The following is a 16121-nucleotide window of genomic DNA, read 5'->3' on the forward strand; positions in this document are numbered from 1 at the left end:
TAAAAGTTCCTTTAAAATTATTATTGAGAAACATGGGCCTGCCCAGTGCCATTAAGACTGAGTGGGAGAAGGCCCATATGTCTGCCTGGAGCTCTCCAAGCTGGGTGGGGGAGAACAAAACACTGGCACTGTGCTGTGATGGTGAGCAAATACATGGTGGGGTATGGAAGACAGAAAGGCAGAATGGTTCATGTCCTGTGGAGAGAGGCATATCTGAAGAGGTGAAGGCAGTGAGGAACAGGCTGATGTGGGTAGCCTGCTTGCCACCCAGGGTCATGGTGAAGTCCGGACCTGGGCTACTGCCAAGAGCCATGTTTGGGTATGTGGCCATGCTTCAGCCGCAGTGTGAGTTGATGCCCATGGCTCTTGTTACCAAAGGCTGAGAGGATAGTATTGCACAGAGTTGGTCCTGCTCCTCACTGGCTGAAACACTAGGGAGAATTGGTCCCACCGCTTACTGCCTGTTGTACTCAGGAGAGTGAGTCCTACACACACACACACACACACACACACATACACACACACACACACACACCTCCCCACCCCCCAGGCAGCTCAGTAGACCTGACCTTGTTGGTGGGGGTGGAGGTGAACTGGCCCTGAGGGCATGGGAGTGGGAGATCTGGTCCCATCCCCTTGTCTGCCATGTGGTGGTGTAGGTGAGGGAAAGATGCCCACCCTATCCCTTGCCACTTGTGGCAGGCTGGAAAGCTGATCCAGCTACTCACCAACTGCAGCACTTGGGAGAGCAGACCCTGCACCTTGCCTGGGCAAAACAGTAGAGGTGGTCCTGGTGGTGTGGGTGTGGGTAAGCTGGCCCCAAAGGAGTGAGAGCAGGAGCTGGCCCTGTCCCCTGTTGCTCACTGCATAGGGTGGGCTAGCTGGGGCACTGCTGGAGAGTTGGCCCACCCCAACATCCACCCCATCAATGATCTACAAGAGCATATGAAGGGGCTGGTCCTGAAGATACAAAGCTGCAGGATTTCAATGATATAACAGGATATCCAAGAGGAGTCCCAATGAGGGCTGAGTATTGATAGTATAGTGAAATCCAGAGGCCTCGACCAGACCAATGACTTGCTGCAATGAACACTTGCAGGTAAAGATGTATGGACTGAAGAGTGTTCTGTGTCACACCATAGCTTCCACAATGAGATTTTTTTTCTACTCTTTTCAATTTTATTTTATTTATCTTGGGGTGAAGTTGCAAGGGCAGAGGGCAGATACAAAAGGATGGAAGATGAATGGGATCGAGATGCATGATGTGAAATCTACAAAGCATCAAAAAATGTTAAATTGGAAAGAAGTCATTATTGGTAAGTTACAATGATGCAAACATGCAGGATTTAAAAATTAGAATTATTAATACAGTAAGAAAAATGATATGCAGCATTTAATTTTCATGTTGCGTTTGCCCAGCAGACATAGTTCTTATTTCGCTTTTGAAAATTCAAAAAAAAAAAAAAAACTCATTTTGAGGTTTTAACCAGTCTTATCATTGCTCTTTTAAAAATCATGCTGTTGTTGCTTGTGTATGTTATTAATGTAGTTGCCTACATAATTATATATCACATTAAGATTATTTCAATTGTGTGTGTAATTCTATCCATATACAATATAAAAGCATCTAAAAATTCATTGAAAAGTCCATTTAATTACTACCTTTTATTTAAAGGTCTACATTAAAGAGAACATGACACTTTGTCCAAAGCCATTGCTATTCCTTCACTTACATCTCAATTGAGATGTGTAGACATATATATGCTTAAATAAACACAGACTAATTTAAAGTTTTTCTTTTTAATTTTAAGCTTAATGTGATTAAGTTGGTTATAGAATAATCAGTTGTCTTATAATCATATTCTACTGTTCAAACTGAAATGAAATACACCTTCCTTTATTAAAAAAAAAAAAAAAGGTCTGCAGAGTTGATTAGAGGGCAAAGTAGTCTCTATTACAAGAACCTTTTCTGCCATCTAGTGGTAAAATGAAATCTAAGAAGATGTGTAATTTACATTTTAACATTCTATTGTGTTTAGGACAGGCTTGTTTGAAACATCAAGAAAGCAAAACAGTGTACTCTCTCTTGGATTTGCTCTATGAGTAGACCACATGTGGGTAAACATAACCATCGCTGAATTGCAAAAGGGATAACTTCAAGAAAAATATAGAGGTTATGTCTGGCTTTCTCTAAAATTCCCACCCCAGCTCCTGACTTTACAGAACATATTAGCACCTATTATTTTAAGTAACTGGTTATCACTTGTCAAAATAACCAGAGTCCCAGGTCTCTCCTCTTCCTTGGGATGCTCTGACCCTGTAAACAGTGGTATGAATGGTTCAGAGGGAGGTGACTTAAGGGGTTCTGTCTCAAACAGTGGCTTCCAAACTTTAAAACTTGAAGCACAGTCAGGCCCAGTGGTGCTGGGCAGTAATTCTAAGTAACCAGAAGGTAGAGACAAGAATATGACAAGTCCAAGGTCTGCCTAGATTACAGAGTAAATCCAAAATAGCCTAGGCAGCTTGGTGAGACCCTGTACCCAAATAAAAACAAAAAGTCAGTGCTGAGGATACAGTTCAGTGATAGAATGTTTGCCTACTATTTAGGAGTCTGTAACATAAATTCATAGTACCACAAAGGGTAGGGGTAGGAGGGGGACGCAAGGAAAGAGAAATAGAGACAAAAGAGAAGGAAAAACCTTGTAACTCATACTAAAGCATATATTTAATATTGCAACCAAATTACACAGGAATTTGTGCATGTGTGAGTATGTATATCAGGCTACCGAGTTCCAAAGTAATGTTATGGCCTGGCCAGAAGGCTCAGAGGGAAAAGGTGCTTGCTGCCAAACCTGATGACCTGAGTTCAACTCCTAGGACCCACATGGAAAAAGGCAAGAACTGACTCCTGAAAGTTGTCCTCTGACTTCCACACTCATGCCATGGCAAGTGTGTGCACATGCATGTACACGTTGTGCACACATACATATATACAATAAATCAATTAATAAATAAAGTTTAAAAAGGCTCCTACCAGAAACCATAGACTATCACACACAAAAAAATACTGAGAGAGTGATATCTCCCTGCCAATTGTTGGTCATGAGGAGTTGAAGAAATCCTTAAAGTAATCTAGGTGCTTACCATTGTTCTTGGTTGTTTGCCAGAATATGATGGCAAGACCTGAAGATACCAACCACTTTCTCAAAAGACTTGCAGAAATCAAGTTGATACTAATATGGAATTCCTCCCTAATAGTTAGCTCTCATTAGTCAAATGTGCTAAGAAAGCCACCAGAGGAGAAAAGTTGTCAACAAACCTACCCAGTGATAAATCCTGTAGACTACAATAATGACCAATAGTAGGATATGCCCAATGGTGCAATAGTGGCACTATCTTAGGCATAACCAATAGCTGTCTGGTTGGACTTAAGTACTGCTCAGTCAGACCTACAGTGCCCTATCAATATCTGCTCATGCCTGGTACTATGAACAGTATATATAACAAAATATATCTGTCAGGTTTGGTGACATGCACCTTTAGTTCCAGCACGTGGAAGACAAATGCAGGTGGACCTCTGTGAATTCCTGGCCAGCCTGGTCTACATATAAAGTTCCAAGCCATTCAGGGATACATAGTAAGACTCTGTCTCAGAAATACACATATATATAAATGATATATAATAATAGTTATAGAAAAAAAGGAATATGAATTTGAGAGGGAGAAGTGAGAGAGATGAAGTGTTAGAGAAGGGAAGGAAAGAAAAATTACAAAAATTTGAAAAATTAGATGAATGTACACTATGATATTTTACATTCTATTCTGCTTTTGTTTTTGTTTTTCTGTTTCACTTATTTGGTATAACTTACATCATTTTAGATTGATTTCCCAATCCACAAACAGCCCTACAACCTGAAAAGCACTAGTAGGAATGTCTCTTGAGCAGCCCCAAGTACTTGCCTATAAGGAGTCTTTTTTTCTGTCCCACTAGCTCCCAAATAATGATATTGAGCTTTCTTATTAATCATGAAAGTGTGGCCTATAGCTTAGGCTTATTCCTAAATAGTTCTAATAACTTAAATTGATGCATTTATTCTCATCTATGTTCTGCCACATGGTTTGTGGTTGTTACCTCCTCTTCTGCACATCTTGCTGGCTCTGTGTCTTCTGGTATCTCCACCTTTCTTCTTCCCAGAGCGCTCTCTGTCTGGAAGTCATGGATACACCTCCTGCCTAGCTATTGGCCATTTAGCCTTTTATCAAACCACTCACAGTGTCATATCTTTACACAGTGTAATCAAGTATCTTGAAAGTTTGCCTTTCTTCTTTTAAGAATACATAATTGAAGGGGGTGTTTGCAGGATATTTAATCATACTATGTGAAGATGTGTTGTAGCTGGAGTTTTCCTGTGTCCCACCCAGTCCACAGCTGCTCAGACCCAAGTAAACACACAGACACTTATCTTAATTAAAACTGCTCGGCCACTAGCTCAGGCCTACCACTGACTAGCTCTTACATTTAAACTCAGCCCATTTCTGTTAATCTATATGTTGCCACATGTTCCATGGCTTTACCTGTGTGCCATTACATGCCGCTGCTTGGGCAGCTGGCTGGTGTCTCTTCCTTAGTTCTGTTTTTCCCTCCCAGAATTCTCCTTGTCTACTTATTCCACCTATATTTCCTGCCTGGCTACTAGTCAATCAGCATTTTATTAAACCAGTGTACAAATGCATTATTCCACAGCAATGTGTTGCTGTTTTATAGCATCTGCCTAAGGCACCCTCTGATTGGTTTAATGAAGAGCTAAATGGCCAATACCTAGAACTCTGGGAAGAATCTGAGATAGAGAGGGATTCACCAGTGAGACAGAGAGGAAGTCTGTCAGTACTGAGGAGAGGTATGAGCCACATGACATAACATAGAATAATATAAACAGGTATTTAAGTTATAAGAGCTAGTTGGGAACAAGCCTAAGCTAAGGCCAAGCTTTCATAATTAACATGAAGTCTCCATGTCATTATTTGGGAAAGACCTGTTACATTTGGCACCCAATGTGGGGCCTGTTGTGGCAATATTTTATCTGTGTTCCTCAATAAAATTTACCTGAGGATCAGAGAAAAAAAGCCAACCACTATATAGAAGTCAGGCAATGATAGCACATGCCTTTAAACCTATCTCTTGGGAAGCAGGGATCTGCTGGATCTCTGTGAGTTCAAGGCCATACTGGGGAACACAGCCAAGCATAGTGACACATGCCTTTAATCTCAACACCAACCTTAGAGGTCTGGAGGTCTGTACAGACAGACAGAAAGTGACAGAATTGTGCAGGAAGAGGAAGTGTTGTAGCTGGGCTGAGAGAGCAAATGAGAGAACAGAAAGGCATATAGGTAGGGGTAGGCAGGAAGTAGCTTGCTTTTGGAAGCTGCAGAGTTGGTGAGGTGAGGTTAACTGTGGCTTTCCCTATTTCCCCGATCTCTCAGGTTTTTACCCCTATATCTGGCTCAGTGTTTTTTATTTAATTAGGCTGTTTAGAAATTTGTCTACAATTGTCACTCCAGATTCAGATGGAATAAGACTTTAGTTTACAATGTGTGTAAAAATGTATGTAGGCTTGGAAGAGAGAAGAAAATAAATATAGAAAGTTACATAAAGAAATAGTTTTAATAAAGAGACAGTAAAAGAAATATAATAAGCCACGTAAAAATGGATATTACACAGAGAATCTGGATTATGTTGTCTGGGATTTTTAACTGCAGAGAAACATTTGATTGTAAAAGCTGCTGAGTTAAATCAATATGTATATTTTAAAGGTATCTTGATTTCAAAATTTATGTCTAAGAATATGTTGCTTTGGAAAAGAGGTTCTGCTTTTGTTTCCACAGAAGATGAGAACCTATGGATTGCTTCCAGGCTAATATCATTTGATCAAGGAAGACCCCCTGAGAGGTCTCCAGATGATCCAACATACAGAACAGCTTCAAGGCAAGAGAATACAGCATCACAGACTATTCCAGTCAGGACTTGACCATAATTATTAATTTTCTCAGGATCCCCATAAGAATATAGTGCCCTCAATCAGCAGAAAGTACCCTAGAACACCAAGCCCACATTCCCAAAAATTGGATTATACATATTTGTCTTTGTTAGAAATTGGTTACAAATTGTTATTGGTCATAGTCCATATCTTTCTGAAAGAAAAGAGAGGGGTATGATAGGTTGAAAGGGTAAATTATTGAATCTACGTTTAAAGAGCAACTTGTTTTAAATTGCTATAGATTTTAGTTTATTGATACAAATTTAAAGTTAATTTTGATATACTGTATGTATATTTCTACTCTTGTTTAAGGTATTATGTTTTGCAGTTCATTTGAAATTGTAATGGATAATTAAGAAATACAGCTTAATAATTAGTCTTCCATGATAATCAAACTTATAGTCATATTAGTTAAGTTTTCTAGGTGTACATAGATATAATTAAATTAGATGGGTAATCTTCAAATACTTCAAAGACCTACAGAATATGACATTTAAAATGTTTTAAAAACTTAGACTTTTCTGGACAATGAGACATATCTGCTTCTGGCAGCACCAATTACTTCAAGGAAGATGATGGGCACCAAAGACCCCTCCATAAGGAGTTTATCTTCTTCATGGCAAAAGTTAGCCATTTGGGCAAGAAACTGGTCTTGCCTGGACTGCTTAACAAAATGTTGTATAAACTGAACATGTAGGACCCATAGGAAGGTGACCACTGAACTTTGCAAGGCGAGATGGTCCTTCAGATTCCTGCTTCACAGAAGAAACTGCCAGATATTCTACAGAACACAGAGAGAAGCGACTGAGAGACTCTAGGCCCTTAGGCTAAAGAAGATGCCTCAATATTTTGGAGGAACTTTGGATGACTATCCAGGTAGCCAGCTGTATCTGTCATTCTAGATTTTTGGAAGTTGCTTACAATGCTCTTTTTGTTTACTTAGGTAATATTATATCCTTCTGAGGTCTTTGATGTAGTTGAAGGCTAAATAGTTATAATTTTCCTTGGTTATGATAAAAGATAAATTAGAAATGAAACTTTAGACTCACGAATATAGGATAAACAATAGAATATTTTCTTTAATTTTACAAAATACAAATGGACTAGATATTGTAACTGTAATTCTTGCTTGCTAACTGTTCTATTATATGTAATTTTACTATGTTAAAGTTAAAACCAACCCTTTGGGTTGCTCTGATTGGTTGATAAATAAATCCGCATTGGCCTATGGCAGGGCAGGATGGAGCCAGGTGGGAAAATCCAAGAGAGACAATGGGAGGAGAAAGGAGAGTGAAGCAGACGCTGCCAGGAGAAGCAAGATATAAAGTCCTGGAAAGCCACAAGCCACGGGGCAAGCTATAGATTTGTAGAAATGGGCTAATTAAAGATGTAAGAGCTAGCTAGCAAGAAGCCTGCCATGGCCATAGTTTAAAAATAATATTAGCCTCTATGTGTTTATTTGGATCTGAGTGGCCATGGAACTGGGCAGGACACAGGAAAACTTCCAGCTATAGCCTGTATATATAAGCATAGGGCCTGGGAGCAGCTGGCACACTACCAGGTGTTTTACTAGGGAAAAACACCTGGTACAGCATGGTCCAGCAACTTCCCAGAGTTGGTATGGGTAGATATTGCTCCTGACAGTGCCTACAGGCATGAGGATTGGCTCTCAAGGACCCAATGGGGGTAGAAGCAGCTGCCAATGCCATGTGCTAAGCAGAGCTGTAGAAGGGACACATAGATGCACACACAAGGGCTTTGCAATAGTTTCCTGGAGCCACAGAGTACAGAAAGCCAGGTCCACACCAAGAAAATCTTTGAACAAGTACAGTATGCTTAAAAAATGTGCTTAGGTGTTGAAGAAGGGAAAGAAAATGTGTAAAGACACCAATAGAAAAAAATAAATAGTTTAAAATAATAAAGTCTTCAAAGATAAAGTAATAATAAAGAATAAGCCACATAAGGATGGGAAATATAGCACAAGATGTTTGGACCCAAACATTAATGCAGCTACGTATGTTACCTCTGAAAGTCTGTGTGTTTTCAGAACAAAAAGGACCAGACACCAATGAAGATAAGACAAGTAGCCCAGGTGATCTAGCCTCTCAGAATGCCTCTGTTGCCATTTCCTCAAAAATCTGCATCCAGAACAACCTTTAAAGGAGCTAGATAAGATGGTCCAGTCTCACAGACTACTCCATCCAGGACTTCAGATAAGCCCTGTGTTTCCCATGACACAGAGACGGGACAATAAATGACACAGCTCTCCCAAGACTTGGCCATTGTCCCAGTTTTCTCAGGGTTCCCTAAAGATGCCATTTACCCCAGACAACAGGGAGTAATTTTAGAAACATGACATTTCCAAGAAGTGAAATGGGTGACTTTTTGTCATTTGGTGGGTTATGGATGTTTATCATCCCTTAGGAGGGTTGGTTGAAAGTTGTTACTGATTGTGACCAGGGGAAAAAACTAAGCAAAGGAGGTTAGATTCAGGGATCTCTTTCTCAAAAGAAAGAAAATGGGGGATTTAGGAATAATCATAAAAAGGTAGATTATTGAATCTAATTTTAAACTAAAAAGCAATTGCTAGTCTCAAATATTCTACATTGGTATGAATTTTTGTGTATTGATGCAAATTTAAGGTTATTTTTGTTATAATATACTGCATATATGTTTCTACTCTTATTTAAAGTTTTGTACCTATGCAGCTCATTTAAAAATGTAAAGTTCTAGTCCTTGGAAGCTATTATTACAAATTCTTTAGGATAATTAGAAAATGCAGGTTAATAGTCATCTATAAGAATCAAACTTGTAGTCATATTAGGTATGTTTTCAAGGATAAACAGATATATTTTAGATAGATAGTTTGTCTTCAAACATTTCAGAGATCTACAGAATATGACATTTAAAATATTTTAATGACATAAGGCTTTTCATGACATTGAGATATGTCTGCTCCTCGCAACACCAATCAACTTTACAGAAGATGATGGGCATAGAAGAATCTTCATATGGAGTTTGTTTTCAATGTGGCAAAGCTAGGCACTGGACAAGAAGCTGCCTTTGCCTTGACTGCTGACAGTATGCTGTCCAAATTAGACAAGCAAAACACAAAGGAAGCCAACTGCCAAATTTTGTCAAGACAAAGTAGGACAGTCCTACAAAATTCCTGCTGTCTGTCAGATATTCTAGGTCTGCGAGCCCAAGATGGATGCCTCAACACTGCAGAGGCACCCTGGGTAACTGTCTAGGCAGCCAGCTGTTCTCAGTTATTTCTATAGTTTTGGAAGTTGCTTGCTCTGCATTTCCTATTTACTCAGGTAATATTTTATCCTTTACAGGTCTCTGACAGGGCTGAAAAATAGATAGCTATAGTTTTACAGTTTTCCTTGTTACCAAATTAAAAAAAAAAAAAAAAACTCACAAAAGAGATGTAATTTTATAAAGTTGAGAGACATAAAAGTTTAAGTTGTTTATCTACAAAAATGTTTTAAGGTCTAAAAAGATATTTTAGGTTGGTAATGCAAGTTATGATAGAAAGTGGTTTAGGTATAAAACTTTAGACTCACCAAGATAGAATAGATAATAGAGTACTTTCTCTAAATTTGCCAAATACAAATGGACTGGACATTGTAAATATAATTCTTACCTAATGATTGTTCTTTGGATATATAGTTTTACTGTGTTAGAGTTCAAACCTTTCCTTTTTACATAGACAAAAAGGGGGAAATGTTGTGGGATATTTGATCACATTATGTGAAGATTTGTTGATGTTTTACCTCTTCTGCCTAAGGCACCTTCTGGTTGGTTTAATAAAAAGCTGAGTGGCCAGTAGCTAGGCAGGAGAAGATAGGGGGGACTTCTGGGCAGAGATTGGAACTCTGGGAAGAATCTGAGAGACAGGGAATTTGCCAGCAAGACATAGAGGAAGTCAGACATTTGGTACTGAAGAGAGGTAACTAGCCACATGGCAGAATGTAGATTAATATAAACAGGTTAATTTACATTTTAAGAGCTAATTAGTAACAAGCCTAAGCTAAAGTCAAGCTTTCATAATTAACAAGAAGTCTCGTGTCATTATTTGGGAGCTGGCAGCCCAAAGAAAACCTGTTATGGGGGTGGGGGTGGGGTTGGAAGACAGCTCAAAGGTTGAGAGCACTTGCTGCTCCTGCAGAGAGCTGGGATTCAGTTCCTTGTACCACATAGCAGTTCATAACCATCTGTAACTCCAGTTCCAAGTAATCTACTGCCCTCTTCTGCCTTCTAAGGGCACTGCATGCATGTGATGCACAAATGTACAGGTAGGCAAAACACTCACACACATAAAAATAAGAAAAAAAACATGATAGTAAGTCAAATTATCAAAATGAAAGGTTAAAAAATTGCATCAGAGATTGGCTAGTTATGCAAAGCTGTGACCTCCCAGCTTAAGGTATTTTATAGTATCTGAGGCCAGTTTGCTGTTATTATCAGCATCCTCCTCTCTCTCTCCAGAAGGTTCAGAGTCATCTTCACAAGAATCACTCATCCGCACCAAGTCAGCCATGGAGTTCTGTCCATTCTCTTCCAGCCACATTTCATGTTCTTGTTCTCCCTTTTCATCTCCTTCTCTTTTGTCTCTGTCCATCTCTTCCCCTGGAAGATCATTGAAGCCTCCATTTTGCTCTCTCTGACCCTATTTTTCCCCTTTAATCTGTCCTTCCCACAGCTGCCAAGAATCCTCCTCCTTCTCACAGGTCTGATTGCATCATTCATCACGGACTTTGTCTAAAGTATAGAGTTCATGCCACTAAGTTGGCATTCAAGACCGCTGTGGAATGTCTTTCTGTATGCTGTAAATAGGCGTTGCTCCCATTGGCTAATAAATAAAGCTGCATTGGCCTATGGCAGGGAAGAATGGAGCCAGGTGGGAAAATCCAAGAGAGAGAGAGAGTGAGAGAAAGGAGAGTGGGGAAAGATGAGAGCCGCTGCCAAAGAAGCAACAAGAGGTCAGCAGACCGGTAATGCCAAGGCAATGTGGCAACATAGAGATTTATAGAAATGGGTAAATTTAAGATGAAGGAGCTAGATAGCAAGAAGCTGAAGCCTTAGGCCATATAGTTTGTAATTAATGTAAGCCTCTGAGTAATTATTTTATAAGCGGCTGTGGGACTTTGGGTGGGAGAGACTCGTCGGGACTGCTGGGCAAGGTAGGACCAGAAAATTTTCCATTTACACAAGACCCTCTTCATTTTGTGCTTCATCAGAATTACTGTTTAAAAATTAAATTTTAGCACTTGGGAGGCCAGGCTGGTCTATGTGGTCAACTGCAAGCCAGAAAGAGCTACATAGTAAGATCCTGTCTCAAATGGTGACGATGATGATGATGATGATAATGATGATGATGATGATGATGATGATGATGATGATGATAAAATTATAGGATCTTGACCTTGTGAGATGGATTAGTATGTAAGGTGCTTGCTACTCAATCCTGACAACCTGAGCATCATCTACAGGACCCATATGATGGAAGGACTCCCATAAATTGTCCTCTGACCTCTACATGTAATCTGACCATGCATAGACACACACACACACACACACACACACACACACACACAGAGAGAGACAGACAGACAGACAGACAGACAGACATAGACACACACACACACAGAGAGAATATAAACAAATTATTTTAGAGGCTCTCACTTTTAGGTTATGAACAGCAAGAACTTTATCATTGTCATTTTTTCTCTTCACTTTTCTTGTCTTTTTTTTTTTCTTTTCAAATGTACTGAATTTGTCCCAGTCAATGTTTAATATTTTTGAAGGTCACCAAAGGAACCTTCTTCCTACCTTTCCTCTTTCTGCCTATGGACATTCTCTGAATGCCAGCTCAACTGCAATTCCCTTGCAAGAAACCCTTGGATTCCTAGTGGCATGAATTCTTAGCTTGTTAACTGGAAATCAATTTCTTAAGGTAGTCTTATTTATTTATCTTTTTATTTATTTTACTTATTAATTTTTTTTTTCATTTTACATACCAACCCCAGTTCCCCCTCCCTCCCCTTCTCCCACCTCCTCAGCTCCCTCCCACTCTACCCCCATCCACTCCTCAGAGTGTGGAACTCAATTTTTTTATCCAGTGCTTATACCAACTGGCCCAATTTGAAATATTTCAACACTTGACTGTGAACAACAAAAGGATAGGGGCATATATTGGTTATATTTTTATTTAAGTGTGTATGCATACAGATGTATATCCAGCATGTAGAGGTTAGAAGTCAATGTTAAATATCTTCCTTTATGGATTTCCATCTTATTTTTTGAGCTCCAAGTTCTCACCAATTCAACTAGATCAGGTTCTAGCTAGAGCCAGTTGTCTGGCTAGGGAAACCTAAGAATCCTCTTAACTCAGCCTTATCAGCTCTAGGATTACAGACTCCAGCTGTTGTGCTCAGCTCTCTAATGTTAGTGTTGGATGTCAAACTCCAGTTCCCCATATTTTGCACATACTCTACTGCCCCCACATTAGACTGCTAGTCTGTGGCATGATGTGGACAATACATTCTTTTACTTGGACACACTTGTTGGGCATATAGTTTTGAATACACAGAATCAGAACTCAGTAACAATTATTTCTAATACAGAAAATATAATGAAGTCTTAGATGGCTATCTTGGATTATATTCATGAATTTCAGAGCTGGGATCCAACAAACTTTCTAGTTTGAATTAATTATCAGTCTACCCTAATCATTTTTATACTATGTGTTACATAATGCTAAAAATACCAAAAAAATTTTTTTTAAAAAGGGGAGGGGTGGAGAGATGGCTCAGAGGTTAAGAGCACTGACTGCTCTTCCAGAGATCCTGAGTTCAATTCCCAGCAACCACATGGTGGCTCACAACCATCTGTAATGAGATCTGGTGCCCTCTTCTGTCCTGCAGTCATATATGCTGTATATATAATAAAAAAATAAATCTTTAAAAAAAAAACAACTGTGCAATGATGGCCCTGACAATGACCATTCTCCATATTTCTACATGGTTGATCCTTCCTTCTTTTCCTATTCTCCCTCCTCAGACTGTGAGGATCTCTCTTCATGAGCTCCTTTTGAGTAGGGCATCCCTCTTATTCATTTGTATACTCAGCAATTAACATACCATCTGCATATAGCAGATGTAAATAAGTATTTGTTGACTTGCCTTGAGAAACAATTACAGAGGATAAAAAAGAAGTATTAGATATTATGTCCATGCTTAAGGAGCATACACAGCATTTAAGGAAGTAATTACATGAATATTCTGATTATAATGTTTTACACTTAATAGACATTGAATATATATTTTTGAATTAATGAAATTAGAGCCAATTTCTATTTCCAGAAAAAAAAGTTAAATGTTTATAAAGAAACACAAATAATTTTCTATCCCCTGGGGGCATAATAATCAAGTGTGAAACCATAAAAATACATACAAATTCTTTTTTTATAGTATTTTCATTTTATAATGAACTTAATTTCACATATCAGCCACGGATTTCCCCTGTCCTCCCTCCTCCCACCCTCCAGCCCTACCCCCCATTCACCACCCCCATTCCCACCTCCTCCAAGGCAAGGTCTCCCCTGGGGATTCAGCCCAGCTTGGCAGACTCAGCCAAGGCAGGTCCACTCCCCTCCTCCCTGCACCAAGGCTGAGCAAAGTGTTCCAGCATAGGCCCTAGGCTCCAAACAGCCAGCCCATGCACCAATTCTTAACATTACTCATAGAGCTATGTTTTCTGCCAAACTCGTAGACAAACCACAGTAAAGGGAGGTGGTAAAAAATGTCCCAAAGATAGAGGGTTTTTTCAGGAACTGTGAACAGTCTAAGATCTCCCCTCTTTGGAAGGTGAACATTAAACCAGCCACATTTTTATAAAGACTGGTGAAAATTGAGACTCCTGCATCAGAGACAAAGCATGCCATCACCGCCCAGCCAACACCATGAGCTTCTTGGCTATATTTTCTCTTCATGTCCAGTCTAATAGAAGTGTCTAAAATCAGCCCTGAGATTTTTGTCCCTGTTATAAGTTACATAACAGCTCAGAACTCTCTAGCGAGGAAAACCCCAATTCTCTAAGGGAGGCTCTGCTGGATAGTTTTATGTCAACTTGACACAAACTAACACACTTAACTTTTTTTTCCTGGAATTAGAAATCGGCTCTAATTTCACTAATTCAGCAAAATACATTCAATGTCTATTAAGTGTAAAACATTATAATCAGAATATTCACCCGAGAGGATGGAACCTCAATTAAGAAAATGTCTTCATAAGATCTGGCTGTAGGCAAGCCTGCAGGCATTTTCTTAATTAATGATTAATAAGGGAGGGCCCAGCCCATTGTGGGTGGGGCCACCCCTGGACTGGTGGTCCAGGTTCTCTAAGAAAGCAGGCTGAGTCAGCTATGGGGAGCAAGTCAGTAAGCAGCACCCTTTCGTGGCCTCTGCATCAGCGCCTGCCTCCAGGTTCCTACCCTGACTTCCTTCAGTGTTGAAAGTGTAGGATGCTGTAGTTCTGGTCAGCTGGAGCTGAAGAATCAGCCATGATTAACGAGAGACCAGCACCACTGAAGGGAAACCTTTGCTTTACTGGGACAACGATGCTGGTTAGCTACAGCTGAAAAATTAGCAATGATTAAGAAGAGCCCAGCATGACTGAGGTGAAATCTTCTGGTAAGTGCTTCCTGAGAGTCAGCACACAGAAGCCATATCCCAGAGGTGGCCAAGGCTGTACGTACCTTGTGCTGGCAGCAGAATTTTGTGGGGTAAGAGTCACCCAGGTGGTCTTGGTTTTGAAGACATGAAGGGGTCAGGGAGAGCCACTGAGGCTTGGCACTGTGACAGGCCAGGAGAGGTACAGCTTTATCGGTGAAGGTACAGCTTTAGTAGCAGTTGAAGGCCCAGGACTGCAGGGGTCACGAAGAGAAGTTGACACTTAGGCAGCACGAAGAAAGCCTAGGACAGGCTGTTGGTGAAAGCGCAGCCCAGTTGCAGCAGAAGACCCCAGAATTTTGGAGATGCCAGGACCACCAGTACCGTAGCAGTGGTAGAGTGGAGCCAGCCAGAGATTAGAACACACACTGTGTGTGCTGCAGAAGGCGGGGCTGGAGAAGTGACCCAAGCCCTTTACAGGAGTCCAGAAGATCGTGAGTAGATCCCAGAAATTGGATATTGCATTATTTACACTTTGAAATGATTGTGACTATGTCCTGGTTCTTCTCCCTTGAAATAAGAAAGTATTTAACTTAATTTTGATTTTCACAGGAGCCCACAGTTAAGAGATTTTCAATTCTTTTTAAAAGGAGATTTCATTTTTTTTTTTTTTTAAGAGACTGGATATTTTACAGAAACCGAACTTTTAATGTGTTTAAATTTCTGAAGACTGTGGGCCTTTTAAAGTTATTGTTTTTAATGTGAGATCTTGGGGATGAATGAGAAAGGAAAGGTTGTGGCTTACTGGTGATGTGTTTGCCTGTCAAGTTGACAGAGGGTCAATTGTGCTGGATAGTTTTATGTTAACTTGACACAAGCTAGAGTCATCAGAGAGGAAGGAGTCTCAATTTGAGCAAACATCTCCAAAAGAATAGGCAGTGGGCAAGCCTGTGAGACATTTTCTTAATTAGTGATTGATAGAAGAGGCCCCATCCCATTGTGAGTAGTGCCATCCCTGGGTTGGTGGTCCTGGGTCCTCTAAAAAAGCAGGCTGAACAAGCCATGGGGAACAAGCCAGTAAACAACACTCTTCCATGGTCTCTGCATCAGCTCCTGCCTCCAGGTTCCTCCTGTTTGCTAACTTCCTTTAATGATGAACAGTGCTGTGGAAATGTAAGCCGAATAACCCTTTCCTCCCCAATTTGCTTTTTGGTTGTGGTACATCATCTCAGCAATAGAAACCCTAAGACAGAAGCTGATAGGAAACCTGTCCACTTTCCTTATGAAGGAGACATTATCCTTAACAGTCTACCCAGAAAACAGACTTGCCCTGTGCAGTGGTGGAGGACTGTTTCTTGGATGTTTGCTGCACAAGCATTCACAACATTAAGTGCACAACATTAAAATAC

Source organism: Onychomys torridus, chromosome 9 (genome assembly GCF_903995425.1).
Source record: "Onychomys torridus chromosome 9, mOncTor1.1, whole genome shotgun sequence".
NCBI classification, from domain to species: domain Eukaryota; kingdom Metazoa; phylum Chordata; class Mammalia; order Rodentia; family Cricetidae; genus Onychomys; species Onychomys torridus.